Consider the following 11088-nt stretch of genomic DNA (forward strand, 5'->3'; position numbering starts at 1 on the left):
CCACGTTTTGAAGACTTTTATAAAAATCGGCTATTCACCCCCCTCTAGTCGATATAACGCTAAAATGGTCAAGTAGGTAAGTTAAGGGATCGGAAATTTAGTTTTCTCCATAAAGGTCAAGCTATCAGGGCAAAGTTGGTAGTAAATTTCAAGAGAGGCTAAAATTTCAACAAAGAGGAACAAAATACATGGCACAAAGTATAAAATGCTAACCAATTGTTGCCCTTTTCTTTTGTCCTCCCGATATGCCTCTTCTCATCTCATCCCCCACTAGGATATCAGCACACTCAGACAAACCAAGTATCTACATCACACAGATCTTGTGATTATGTTGTCAAGATAAATAACAGTAGATTGAAAAGTTACTGGTACCTTGATAATATAGTTCATTGTAAGGTTAGTTCGTTCTCCAAATGTCGTAGCCTGTAGATAACATATCTTAAGTGGTTGGGGAGATAAATGTAATTATTAAAAATTGAGAAAATCGAAGTAACCACCTTAATAAATGAGTCAAGATTTGGTTCCACTTCATTGAGCTCACCCTGCTTTCTTCTTACTGATTGTCCCATCATCTCTACGTTTAACATTCCAAATACAGGAATCGTATTGATTACTATCCATGTAGATGAAAAATAAAGGATACCTTTACCATCTACACGGGAGCTTTTTGAGTTCCACTTTATGCATTTTGTTACAAAATTAATCTCGTTCATAAGCACATAATCTTGATCTATATGTAAGACCTATAATATGAATAGCACACCATGCTTAGGACAATGACTTACCAAATTCGTTAATGGTTCCCAACATATTGGACGAGAAATCAATTGTCTCTCTGACAGTCATCTCAGCATGGTGAAGATCATACTGGCTAATGTAAGCATGCATGTGTTGAGGTGTTGAGCAATTCACTTCTTCTTCATTGTATGTGATCTTTCCTTTGCGCTAGTAAGATATTTTACATCAAGAAAAATGCAATTTCCATTAGACCACGTATGTAGGTGTTTTTGGTGGTATGTACATAACCCAGCCTACCTTTAGGGATGAATCCAACTTTCCTGCCAATGCCTTCAAAAATGTTGTCTTCCCAGAACCGGGCGCTCCGAGAAGAAGTGTCATCCTGGTTATGTTCATACGACAACTTTTCAGGATCTTAGGTCCGTAAATTAATAAGTCATGAACTTTCAGTTGTGGTACTATGCGAAGATGTCATTCCTTGGAACAATTTGTTTGAGGTACAAAATGTATTCTTACTTTTACGCTAGTAAAAAGTATGCATATATACCTTGATGGTCGAATTTTGCCGCTTGCTTCATTTATGATTTTGATTGCTCCTTTCCTTCTAGAATACATATGAAAAAATGACACCAAATCCTACACAAATAACAATGAAAAGATTATTTGAACCGCATGCACGCAGTTTCCTCACATTTGTATAGAACAGTCAATCACAGCGGGCTCGAATGCACACGAAATTAATAACTTCACATATAGGGTATGGAGGTACAATAGAATGCATGGTTGGCAAAACTCTAACAACTTATTTGCTGCAAGAACATCGTTTCACGGAAGCAACATGACACATTTGGAGACCTAATTCCACCTCCATTTCTAACGAGGATAGTCTTTCTCTAGTGGTTTGACCTATGAGCTGCAACCAATGTGAGGTTCTGCCGCCAACATGCATCAGTGTCCCATAAAACAATGAGATGGGTGTTGGGGAGGGTCGCGTCCCAACCATTCATGCAACATTGAAAAATGCGCTCCTGAGTCAAGCAAGTGTGAGGTGTCTTGCCACTTCATCTAGGTGAACAGACGGTCGAGGGGGAAGCATTGTGAGGGGGTCTCTTGATATCACATCTTTATTTTAACGAACAAATGATGTTTTTTTTCATTTTCCACTATGTGCACCCATTAGAAAATAGAATTAATAACTATATCAAACAAACATGGCATCCAATTTTAGCTACTCGGAAAGCTAACAGGGTATATTTTTAGTCTTATGATTTGTTTGACGCATGTTTTATCCACGTTTGGACCTTGCAACCAAACAACTTCCAATAAAATAAGTCCACGGAAGTGTACGAGGTCACCGCCATTTGTTTTTAATGCTCAGACACTTTGGAGTTAAATCGGGTGCCCTATAGAGTTATGTGCTCCTTCTTCAAGAGGTGGGTTCCTAAGGAGTGAGGTTGCAGTCCTCTAAAAAACATAGATGGATAATGTGCCATGGCTTGGAATGGAAATATTGAATGACAAATAAATTAGGACAACGGGCCAACTTGGTAGTAGCCTCAACTTTAGGGCGTGATTAATGTTGGTATGAGGTGTGGTTTCAAAATATCCAACCTAGCATAATAGTTGGTTTTAGGGTTGGATAGTTTGACGTAGATGACGACCGTGTGATGCGTGGATCTGGCACACAACTTTTTTATGAGCCGGTGACAACGAGCAAAATCCTGAAATCACGAACTTGTTGTAGAACATGCTAGCATGTTCCTAATTTGGAAATTCATGTGCTTACTAGGCCCGTCAATGAGGGTGTGTGTGACTTGAGCGGCCACATAGGGTCCCCAAAACCATGGGCCCCCATTAGAGAGATTTTTTACAGTAAAATTGTTATCTGTTCATGGCAGTTGTGGTCTTATTTTCTTGTCACTCGGGAAACGAGAAAATGCTAGATGGGCTGGCTTAAGCCTGGAGGATAGGAAGACCAAACCATGGCAAAGCTTTGAATTTTTGCTTCCAATCCGATAATGGAACCCGCTCACTTATTTTCCATCCAGTTGCGCAAATGAAACATTAAGTAGTAGGCAATGACGCTCGATCAATTTGATTGCGAAGACGAAAACAAGACAACCAACAATACAAACAACAAAGCCTTGCACGGGGAGCTATTTATTGATTTGTTGTGACCGACTTGCAACTTGACGATGAAATCAAATTCCTCATGTTAATGTTTATGACAGTCTTGGTAATGAAGTTGTAGAGGTTGACAATCATGATGCAGAAATTGATGCAGTGGATGATGGTAACATTATCATTAAGGGGAGATGCTAATATTGCCCATGGAGGTTGTTGGTAGTACTGCCAATGAAGGTGATATTGTTAATTCTGTTGATGAAAGTAGTAGTTCTAATATTTCTGATAACATCCATAATCCTTTTCAACACGATATATTTGACCAAGAACTTGGGATGCAATTGGTACCGAATGATAGATATTTAGGTGCTAAAAGAAACTTGTTTATTGAGCATGGTCCTAGAAATAAATTGTCTAGAAGGTTTTTTACCTACCATACACTAGATTTCTATCTAATGGATAAAAGTGTGACACATGATGGCTTGTACACAAAAAGATATTGACAAAGTAATTATTTTATGCAAATTATTAAGATAGGGGCTCATGGGAAGGTAGTTTGCAAATTGGAGCTTTAATAAAGGAGTCATCTTGGTAGTAGACTTAAAGAGCATGAAACTAGTAGAAAACATAGTCACAAATATGATTACATGGTGTGAATTGCACCTTAGGTTGCAAAAGAATAAAAAATAAAGTTGCTAAGCGAAGAAAGGGATAATTGGAGAAAAGTTTTGTTCATGATTCTTTTAAAGGTAAAATTTCTTGCACATCATAATATTGCATTTCATGGGAGTAATAGGACTAATTCTAATGTTAGTTGAATTTGAGCCAGTTTTCAAAGAGCATGTTGACTGCATCACCAATGATAAATTTTGTGACAATTGTCTTGGTCGTTCTATCTAGAGTGAGTTAAATTTGCTCGCTGCTACAATCAGGTCTGAAATAATTGAAAAGGCAAAATAAGCAAAGTACTTATTGGTTATACTTGATTGCATTCCTGATGCAAGCCACCAAGAAATATGTATTTGATAATTAGGAACATTGACGCATCTTCAGGTTCTTTTTACATTAAACAATCCTTCTTTGGTTTTATGGATGTGAAAGATACTCTTGGATAAGGATTATTTGTTGTCGTAAAAAGGGAAGGCTTGACCCTGATGTGGACAACGTAAGAGGACAAAATATGATAATAGGTTGATTTTGAAAGGAAAACTTCTAGGGGCACAAAGAAACATATGTAGATAATAAAAGAGTTTAGCTTGTGGTTGTCATAGTATGACTCTATGTGATATGGCAAAGTCTTATTAAAAAGCAACATATTTTTTGGAGTTATCCAACGCATCTATACGACATTTGCTAATTCTAATACAACAAAAAATTTCATAGCTAACATAACACATGATTGACTCTCATGTCATTGCCATCGAACCATTAGGACAGTCCTGTTGATGGTGTTAAGGCTATAAGATCTCAACTACCAGAAGTAAGGGATTCCTTACTACAAGTGGATGAAAGTGATAAAGAACCATCGACAAGTACTGGAGGTCAATCGTTAGCCGAAATAATCTTTGTGGCTTTTGAATTTTGAGTGTCAGTAATCCACATGGTATGAAATACTAATCTGCTGCTAATTTGATCAACAAATAGTTATGATCAAAGGATATGGTTATCAAATATTGCACTTGAATTTGCACATGGCCTTATTTCCTTTTTCACTAGGTATAGAGTAACTAGATTTTCCAAAAGCATTGGAATACTAAAAAAATCAATGGAGATGGATATTCGTCTAGAATTCTGCACCAAACATAATATCAAAAGAAAAAAGTAGATTTTGATGAGGATGTAGATGATGATCTGTGGAGGAGTCATGTAGGGTCAATTCTTGTATACATTCCGTTGATCAAGCTATCATTTCACTCACTAAGGAATTTAAACAATATAAGAGGTACGATTAAACATTTTGGTTTCTGCTTACTTCAGATAGATTGTGATCCTTGGACAACAAGTTGATGCTTGCTTGTGTTAATATTGAAGGTGCACTTACAAGCGGAGAACATACACATAATTGATGTACTTTTTGGTGAGGTAATTTTCCATGAGGACCCACTTAATAAATATATGGTTTCTGTTGATATTCTAAATATTTTGAAGACAGTACTCCTTGATCTCTTTTTATTCTAAAATTAACTCCAAATGCAGCGCAACGTTAGGCCACGCCACTCTAAAAGGAGCATACATTAGATTATATCGAGGATCGGTCAAGATTGTTAGATCTTCACAATTGGAGCTTACGAATGCTCATGTATTTTGGTTAAAAGATGTCCCTAGGTGAAGGGTGCCTCTTTGGGGAATACATGCCCCGCTTGTCTTTGTGGAAAGACACGTTTCTTTCTGAAAAGATGCCTCTCCGTAAAAATACGCGCTCCTTTGGTGGCAATGATATCTTTTCATAGAAATACTTATTAGAAAGGAATTAAAATAAGTACATATCTTTTGTGTCAACGGCGTTACAAAACCAGCTTGTATGTTCCTTCCAAAACGATTGACCATTGAAATTGATTTATTCATGCTAGGCAATTATTGTACCATTATAATTTGTGGTTTGGACACAATATAACTTGAAAGGATGTCTTTGAGAATATTAGTTATGAAAGAAATGATTGAAGATTTTAATGTCAATAATAAATATTAGAGAAATGTTGCTTTTCGGCAGAACGTGAGGTTAATTTATTGCTTTATTACCATCATTACTACTTTAGCATTACTATTTGATATATTTCATAAATATTGTACCGAATAACGCGCATTTTAGTTATATCAGTTGAGGCGGGAGGTCATACTTTAGTTATAAGTTAGTTTTTCCATTTTAAAATGAACCTAAACCTTTTGACATTTAGGGACCTATTTTGATTTCACCCCAGAGTGGTGAAATTTCCGGAGATGTTCCCTTGGTGCTTACGCCCCAACTAGTTGTGTTCATTATTAGTAATAAGCATATATATCTACACAGAAACTTCTAGGTGAGTATATTACTCAAAACCACCCCTTTTTGTGCAGGATTCCTGGAAAACAAGTGTTTCTTCTAATTTTTAAAAAAGAAAAACCTGAAGAAAGAGATGGGAGACAGGAGGAAGCAGGGGAGAAGAAGAGAACAACTAAGCAGGTGGGCTATACATGGTGTACACACTCGCTTCTACATGTCTATGCTACAACGAGCAGAGTACGAACCGCTGTTCAAGCGGTGTGTACGCGATAAAGCAGTGGCTACGGAGTTTTTTTTTCTAACATGGGTGCCAGTATAACTACAGATTGATCCACCACTTCTTTCGACGTAGCATAGTGTCGTCTATATTTTTCTAGTATTGTTGATTTGTCGGTTTTGTGTTATGTCTTTTTGTCAGACTTTCGTATTTGGCTTGTGTATCTAGTTATGCAAGGTCGGTGTTACTCATAATGATCTACATTCGCTCGATGCTACATCTTGAATTAATAAAATCGCCCTTTATCGAAAAAGCAGGTGGGGCTTATGTCCACCTCAATTAGTGGCCACATACGATGGCATGCCACTCCTAATTTGAAGTTCCAGGGTCGTCGTATTCGTTACTAGAACGCTCTAAACCAAAGTGCTTTTTGGGACCACTCATCCCAAAGTGGTGTTTAAAAATTTGAAATGGTGGTTCACCTAGAAGTGTGCTCCAAATTAATGGCTTTAAGTATTTACTCAGGCAAAAGCAATCCCCGCCCCACTCATATATTGAATTTTTTCTCCTGTAACACTACAAATTATGAATTGTTTTAAAAAAGCTCATGTACGAACGCAAGTACATACATATGCGTGTATTATTTGTTGTGTCTCTAGGAAAGCAATGCATGAGAAATAACATTAAGTTCATGTTGACGTCAACTACACAAGTCCGCTTGTGCTGGAGGTGATCCACATCCTCCTCAAGCACGCTTGGCCCAGGTTGCCACAGCTTCGTGGATCCTCGTTTTTTTTTTGAAAAAGAGAATTCTGTCTCGAATTACATTATTTTTTTTATACAAGGCCATCTCATTTTCCGTATCAAACTTTGACTTATAATTTTGGTTAACAAAATATGAATTGAATGTCATCAAAATATATCATCGAAAGTTGTTTTGAAATGTGCATAACACCTTTATGGCATGAGCTCATTTTTAGTGGTAAAGTTAATTGTTAGTTAGACATACAAATATGAAGTGGCCTTGTGTAAGAAGTGAATGGAGTAATAATAAAACAATTAAAGAAGCTAAGCAAGGCTGCTGCCGTGCATTTGAAGTGCTTTGCATGAATCCATTTCTAGCTGACATGTGTTTGATTTTTATTTGGTTAATATATTGGATTCCTTTGTGTTTGCTACTGATTTTTAACGCAGTACAACGTAGATGTTCACATACACACACCCATATGAACGTGCGCATGCACACTCTACCTCAATTAATACCTCCGAGATACTGAGCCGCCAACATGTTGAGATTGACGAAGTCAACGCAGATGTCTTGGTAGTCGATGTTGATGCCCACATACGCACATACACACCTATGAACGCGCGCACACACACCATAACTCTATGAGCACCTCCGAGATACTGAGCCGATACAATATCTTGAGATTGACAAAGTCACCACAGATGTCTTCATAGCACACTTTGATGCCCACGTACACACACATACACTCACCCCTATGAACACACGCATACACACTCTACCTCTATGAGAACCTCCGAGATACCGAGCCAGCACAACATCTTGAGATTGACGAAGTCACTACAGGCGCCTTCGTAGTAGACGTGACATCTCCTCCTACTAACAAACATCGCCGAAAAGGCTGAAATAAATCTATGAAATGCGAGCACTCGTGGCATAGTCTAAGACGTGAACCCTAGTGGATGGTACCATCAGAAGAAGCTAACCATGTGAGCTACGCTCAGTTCGCGCTACCCGTTTTGATGCATTCGTTTGGTGGTCACAGCTTTGACTCGGTGTCAAAAAGAATACACTGCTTTACAACTACACCTTTTAAAAATAGTTATCTTTATGCCAGCTTTATACTTTAATAAATTATATTTTATCTCTCCAGATTATCGAATTCTTTCTTAGACATCAACTTCACTATATATGAAGAAAATCCCATTCCACCTTGCAATAGTTAGTTTTAGTGTCAATTTCTAATTTTATTTCTCGATGTTCCGCCATGCAAAAGAACTAGGTATGCAGATTTGTATCTTATATAATACTACAAATAACACAATGTAATTTCTCAGACTTCAAATGTATAGATGATGAATTTTTCAAGTGATCGGTATTCAATAGCAATTCCAGTTCTTTAAGGCTGTACCAACACATTGTTTCGATGCTCCATGCAAGTTTCTCCGGCCCTCCTCCCACATATATGACAACAGCATTTTCACTTCAAAGATGAATCTTCTTGGATTATCAAGCAAACATACGATCAGTTCAAAAGTTCTTCTAGCATTTCCTATAGCTAGTTAGCTAGGCATGCATGTTTGACATTTCCAACTTTTTTTCAATGATATATTTGTCAGTGTATCCATTTGAAAGAATTGAGTATATTGATTATCATCTACCATGGAAAAGACCAAAGCTGCCTTCCATATGAGCATTGTTGTGCAATTTTTGTGTGTGTCCTCTTTTCTACAGAAACAACTATCTCCAGTACTAGCCTTGATTCATTTGCTACATACCATTGTTAGCAACTAACAGCAAGCAGGAAAAAAATTCTCTATGTGGTCAAAGCAAATTCGAATTAACATAAGGTGGTCTTTGGCAACATTTTAATATGGCGATCAAGCAAATTAATCTTTGCGAAAACTCTTGTTCAGTGTTAGATGCTTGGATAATGAGCATTTCAGTGTTGTGAGTTTAGTTATTAGTTTCTCTTCTGTTATCCCTTAGTGTTAGAAGCAATCGTGATATTTTAGATGACATAAGCTCACTTTATCGTGGCACTATAATTGGAACTAACTTCTACAATAATTTCAGACTTGTGGTTAAGGTAAATTTGATGTTTTGGTTCAATAAGTCATAAACAAAACCATGGATTAATATCTTTTTGCTCAAATATTTTAGAGCCATAGAGAACGTTTAAATGATAACATGAACACATTATTTTCCATGGGCATATAAGGATCTGTTGTAAGCCATGTTCACCGATTATGGTGTCATTTTTGTAAAAAAAAATCATCAGAATTACCCATTAGAGTTCCAGAAAATGCCACGAGAAAGGGAACCTAAAGTTGACTTTTTGACGCCTTTGCATAGGGTACCTTGAACACTTACAAGCATGAGAGTAGCTTCTCCATGGTCGGCTTCCTACTTGGGAGTAGCTATTTGATGATTTCAGAGTAAATAAAAAAAAGAATGTACTATGACAACTGGAGAGTCAAATGATCTGTGTTATTGGTAGATCTCACTGTTTTAGCCTGTCAATCTTCTATTTCACATTTTCTTATGATAGCTTAACTGTAAAGAAACTATTGCACTTCACTGGATTTTCTTTTTTAATAAGCAAATTTGTCTCATCTAGCCACTGCAATGCATCCCCATAATGTTTAACCAGATATACTTTTCCACTCATCCGACATATGTACTATGTTGTTATAGTTTTTGAGCAGCAACAACAATTGTATAAGTCAAGAGCAGTTGCACGGACGCGGTGTGCCGCCGCCCCTTTGCCCGCTAGTTGAAGTCACGTTGTCTGTTAGAAACTGCATAAGGAGAGGCCAGAGAGCTAAAAGTGAAGGATGCATGAACTAGAGGTCTTGGGCTTCCACGTGCATGTCGTACCTCAAGAGTCAAGACATAGCAGTTCACGAAAGGTAACTAGGCAGTTCACCAAAACTAAGATCTGCTTATATACATCACAGCGATCAACTGACCAGGACTAGGAGTAGGAGCGATGCAAAGCAGCAACTGACTAGGAGCAGGGAAACAGGCTGAGAGGCGTCAGCTTGCCATGATTCTATTTATTCACCCTTACCGGCCGCCAGCAACGCACCACTTTGAAGATCGTGTCTTACAGTCTTGAGGAGATGGTAGGAGGGCAATAGGCTGGTCGATCGCCGGCCAAAACGATGCGGACATACCTGTGCGGCGTTGACGGCGCAGTTTGAGCAGCGTCGGCAGCTCCCGGCGGCCGATGCGGACGTGTGCCTCCACGGCGAGATCCTCGAACCGCACCTCCACCTTGGGCCCGGCGACTCCCAGACTGATGCGATGGAAAGCACAACTGTTATTGCAAGTAAAAGACACACAGTTGCTACATATGTGAAGGAAATATAAGCAAATTACTACGAAATTTAATCCCAAATAAACAGAATATAAATCATGACACAGCAGTAGAGATTAAACTAATCATGCGAACTAGCATAGCAGATGAACATATCACATCTAGGGCACATACTAGAACATGAATTCTACCACGATCTCGAACAGGAAGGATAGAATCACATACGGTGCAGCGGGTGCAGCACCGCCAGCGTTGATGTTGTCGCCCATGTCGTCGAGGATGAGGTTGCCGAGGTCGGGGAAGAAGTCGTCGTTCGCGAAGTCGTCGCTGCCAGCAGTCGCGCGAGTGCGCTCCCCAAAAACCTGATCGCCCCTCTCCCGTACAGGATCACGAGAGGCGGGGTTTCGGAGGCCTGCTGTCCCTTCTCGCGGTGCACGCCGGAAGGAGGGATGGAGAAGACTAGCTTGGCGGCGCAATGATCTGGAACGGTGATGAGAAACCATACGAAGCGGCGGCAAAAATATAGACAACATGCATAGCTCTGTCCTCGGCTCAATCCCGCAACCCGCGTCGCGTCGGACAAGGCGAGGCGAGCGAGCGAGGAGGAGGAGCGCGTGTAGGTCTCCTCTTCTCATGCTCATACAAGTGGTAGAAGAGCTCACCTTATAAAGAGGTGCAACTCTCTCTCAACTTCCATGTGGGACTAACTTTTAGCCCCTCACTCCACTCATATGTGTGCACGAATGGGCCAAGAGAATTTCAGAATTTTAGTTGGGCTTTGGGCCAAAGGCCTACTAGCAAATTCCAACAATCCCCACAAAGTCTCATTGGCACATCTCATCATTTAGTTCCAAACCATTGTTTTATATATCGGTGCTTAGTGGAGACTGTGAAGTTGAACTTCCACTTAGAAATTTATGCTACACTAGATCACAACTTGAATAGTGGACTATGCCTTGAAC

The 11088-nt window shown here is 39.0% G+C and overlaps 1 pseudogene; it reads right to left on the bottom strand.

The window, feature by feature from the left end:
- Positions 1 to 208: 208 nt before the first annotated feature.
- LOC123084137 (ABC transporter G family member 45-like) lies at positions 209 to 10226 on the bottom strand (annotated as a pseudogene).
- Positions 10227 to 11088: the final 862 nt, after the last annotated feature.

The sequence above is a fragment of the Triticum aestivum genome, chromosome 4A (genome assembly GCF_018294505.1).
Source record: "Triticum aestivum cultivar Chinese Spring chromosome 4A, IWGSC CS RefSeq v2.1, whole genome shotgun sequence".
NCBI classification, from domain to species: Eukaryota; Viridiplantae; Streptophyta; class Magnoliopsida; order Poales; family Poaceae; genus Triticum; species Triticum aestivum.